General features: G+C 37.4%; 1 pseudogene across 1 annotated transcript; it reads left to right on the forward strand.

Annotated features, from left to right (window-relative positions):
• Positions 1-1,962: 1,962 nt before the first annotated feature.
• Positions 1,963-3,110, forward strand: LOC306668883 (STARD3 N-terminal-like protein; annotated as a pseudogene). The gene has a single exon. The product of its transcript is annotated as an STARD3 N-terminal-like protein (transcript).
• Positions 3,111-4,660: the final 1,550 nt, after the last annotated feature.

Genomic DNA, 4,660 nt, shown 5'->3' on the forward strand with positions numbered 1-4,660 from the left:
TCTCTGGGTCCAAGGTAACCAGGAACTGCCTTCTACAAAGGGAGAAGAGAGGATTTCTAGTCAGTGACAAAGGAGGGGACAGGAGAGGGAGAAAGAAAGCAAAAGATGTGACTGAAAGAAAATGGGAGGGAGAAGGGGGAGATTTTCTGTATTGTTCCTGAGGTCTTCCTGAGGGCTCACTTTTCTGAGCAAAGAGAAGAGTGCCATGATTCAGGTCTTCTCTCTTGCTTTGGATCCATGCCACCTACACAAAGTTAATTTCTTCACAGACACAGTGGTTGAACAAGGCTAATTTTAATTTAAAAAATTACATTTCCTTTCACTAGACTTCTTCCTAATGTAATTGAGAAATAAATGCTATAAATTTTTGGATAGCAGTTTTTCACTTTATTCCAGAAAGTGGCTCCTTGAACTGAGGGAAATACTGGAAGAAAATCACTTTAAACCTGCCTGTACAGGGATGAGTATAAAGTTGTGTAGAATATATGTACACAAGAGTAAAACTATTTTATTTCAGACTCTGAAGATGGAAATGTGGGGCACCTCCATGAAATGCAAAGAAAAAGAAAACAGACACACAAACACAGTTTCATGAGCAAACTCATGCACCCAGTATAAAAATAGTTCACTCCAGAATGTGTGAGTTTTGAAGAAAGGAGGAACAGATGGAGCAAAAGCACAAGGTGAGAGGAATCATGTGCAGGTACTATGGGGATTGAGATGGTGCTGGAGCCCCTGGTAAGACAGAGCAGGATGGAAGAAGAGTCAGCAGCAGCAGTGCCTGACCAGGGCTTAAGAGACCTGAGGACAGAACATTATTCCCAGGAAACTGTACAGTGTAATTTGATCCATCAATTCCCACCCTGTTAGCTTTTCTAACAGCATTCCATGATGGTCACTTTCTCCTGTCTTCTAGCCTGAAGATTATACTCATCTTCTTTCTTGACATTTATTTATATTTGAGTTAGCTGTATCACAAAGTTAAATTGTCAACCTGTTTCCATCACAGGCTATAATTACTATTTTGCTGCATCATTTGACTTTTTAAAAAATCTGTGTTCTTTGATTTAATTATATCTTCATTTCTGTTCTTTGCTTTACATTATTCATTCTTATGTACCAAATATTAAATTCTATGCCTCCTTCTATTTCAGATTTTAATTAAGGTATTTATTCTTTTATGCACTTCTTTAGTTTCTCTATTTTCCAGAGCTCTGAATTTTCCAAATTCTTTTATTTGTCTTGACCTGTCATTCTCAGAGTTCTAGTCAATTAAATTTGGTTGCCTAAATTTTATAACATGAAAGATTCTTCTATAATTGCCATTTCATTCCCCAAAAAGCAAAACAAAAACAAAAACCAGGAATGGAACCACAAATGACCCAGCTATCCCACTCCTTGGTATTTATCCAAAGGAATTAAAGTCAGCAATACAGACACTTCAATGTTTCAACAAACACAATAACTAAATTACAGAATCGACTATTCAATGATGAATGGATTAAGGAAATGTGGTATATAAACACATTTGGCATATTACTCAGCAATAAAGTATGGAATTATTATGTTTGCCAGTAAATGGATGAAAACGGAGAACATCATGCTAAGTGAAATAAACCAGTCTCAGAAAATTGAGGATTGAATGTTATCCCTCAGATGTGGAAACTAGATCAAAATAAGGGAAAAAGGGCAGTGGGGCATACTGTAAATCATAAATATAGAGAGAAGATAAGTGGAATATAAAAAGGAGATAGGGAGGGAGGAAGGAAGGGTAAGATGAGGAATTATGGAAAAAATTTTTAAAAAATCATGTTACATGCATGTGTAAATGTACCACAGGATTTTCCCTTTATGTAGTAGAAAGTATTAATTAAAAATAAATTAGGGGATATGCAATGATGTCCTTGGGATCTGGCTGTGGGTGGTGGGCTGCGCTTTGCCTGCCTCCTTGTCCCACTGCCCCAGAGATCCCTGGAGGGCGCCACCACTGAGCAACAGTCTCCAGACCAGTCTGAGGCAGCTGGCCCAGAACCATCCGATGAGGTCTCTTCTCTTTAGGGATGGTGAAGTTGGGAAAAGGCTCCTTAAACCCTCCTCCAGGATGAATCACCTGCCCAACGATATGGAAAATTTGCTCAGTGGGAGTAAGAAGTCCCAGGCTTCTCTGCATGATGTCCACTCCATCAGACCCACGCAACCCATGGCCAGGATTGAGTCCTATGAAGGGAGGGAAAAGAAAGGCATATCTGATGTCAGGAGGGCTTTCTGTTTGTTTGTCACCTTTGACCTATTATTTGTAACATTACTGTGGATAATAGAGCTAAATGTGAAGGAGGCATTGAGAACACACTAGAGAACGAGGTGATGCAGTGTGACTCATCTTATTTTGATATATTCCTTTTGTCAGGTTTTCAGTTTAAAATGTTGATACACATATGCTGTATGCAAACTGTACCATTGGTGGACAATAGCATTGAAAACAGCAGTGACCAGTGCCTTTTAACTAGCAAAAGTGACCTTTCAAAGCTCTTCTCCCAGGGGGTGTTTGGCTGTGTGCTGCCCACCATTTCATTCATCCTCACCTGGATCAAGACATGGTTCCTGGATTTCAAAGTGTTACCTCAAGAAGCAGAAGAAGAAAACAGACTCCTGATAGTTCAGAATGTGTCAGAGAGGGCAGCCCTCATACCTGCTGGTCTTTCTGATGGTCAGTTTTATTCCCCTCCTGAATCTGAAGAAGCTGAAGAAAAATAGGACAGCAAAAAAACCACTTTTAGAACTCTGAGTTCTGCTTTATGAAATGTGAAGAACCCTCATTGAAGACATCCAAGGGAAAAAGATGGATTTGGGTCTCCCTATTGATAGTGAAATGGTGACATCCACTGCTGACTTTGTCAAAGAGCTAGTAAATATTTATTTATGGTGATACCTCGTGGACATTTTCCCACATCCACACACCTGTGGCCAGCCAGGTCTTGTCATGATTCTTTCTCTGTTCAGGGAGGCTGAGTCTGACCTGTCAATGAATAATTGAAGGAAAGTCGTGTTTCGTATCCTAATCAAAAGACTTCTTCATATATTGAAATAACACTTTTGTCGTAAGTGAAATACCTTTTATTTCAATTCACAGGATGGGATTTTGATTGTTTCATGTATCATATTTCTTTTGTATTCCTTTTTAACACCCTACATTTCCCTTGTGTTTTTGAACTCATGCACATGTAGAATTTTAAAAGTAATAAAATCCAGCATATCAAAATGAAAAAAAAAAATAGAGTTACCTCATATTAGGTAGAGGGGAGTGGAAAGAGGGGAAGAGTTATGGGGGTAGGGACGATAGTAGAGTGAGACAGACATTATTATCTCATGTATATACATGACTGCATGACTGATGTGATCCTACAATATGTAAAATCTGAAAAATGAGAGATTACACTCTATTCATGTATGATCTATTAAATGTATAAATGAATTCTACTGTCACGTACAACTAATTAGAACAAATAAAAAATAAATTAGTGAAAGAACCCAAGGAGGAACACTCAGAGAGGGAACTTAGGTCTCACCACTTGGGGACCTAATATATCAAAGACAGAGAAGTCCCAGAAAATGTAAGATAATTACACAAAAAACATTAATTATGCAAAAACAAAGAGGGAGAAGGATTTCATTTCAGGAATGCAAGTTTTTTTCAGCATATGTAAATCAATAAATGTAGTTCATACTTAAACAGAATTAAGGACAAAACTCATCTGATCATCTACATAGTTGCAGGAAAAACCTTTAATAAAACTCACCACCAGTTCATGTTAAAAACTCTGGGAAATTTGGGATCAGAGGAACTTACCTCAACATCATGAAGTCCCTTTATGACAAACCTAAAGTACACATCATACTAAATGGAGAAAAACTACAAGCATTTTCTCTAAAATCAAGAACAAGACTAGGCTGTCCACTCTCATCAATCTTATTCAATATAGTCCTTGAAACACTATCCAGAGTGCACAAGTAAGAAAAGGAAAGCAAAAGGATATAACTAGGAAAAAAAAGTCAAACCATTTGCCAAGGATCAAGGATATGATCTGGTATTTATAAGGCTCAAAAAGTTCCACCAGAAGACTTTAGGAGCTTATAAATGAGTTCAGCAAAGTACCAGGATACAAGATCAACACTCATAAGTTCTACTATGTCATAAAAAAATAATGTAATTATGACATTTGCCAGCAAATGAATGGAAATAGAATATCATGATAAATTAAATGAGCCAAATCAGAATTTCAAAGGTCAAATGTTTTCTCTTACATGCAGAAACTAGAGTAAACTAAAAGAAAGGGAGAGGGAAAGATAGGATAACATAAAGATAAAGGCAAGTTCAGTAATGCAGAAGAAGGCAATCAAGAGACTGAGTGGAGCAATAGGACAAGGGAGGCAATGCAGAATGAATTCCTAAAAAAATCATGTTATGTGCATAGATAATACACAACAGGAAACTTCACATTTATGCACAGGTAGAAAGAACCAATTAAATATAAGTAAATAATGAGCCAAAGGAAGTCTAGTCAAGGAAACAGAATTGGAGAGGGGACCGAAGACAGGGAGAAATGGGTAGTATGAATTGAAATCAAATTCCATAATTATAAGATTTTGTCAGGATGAGCCC

Source organism: Sciurus vulgaris (assembly GCF_902686455.1).
Source record: "Sciurus vulgaris genome assembly, chromosome: 8".
Lineage (NCBI taxonomy): Eukaryota > Metazoa > Chordata > Mammalia > Rodentia > Sciuridae > Sciurus > Sciurus vulgaris.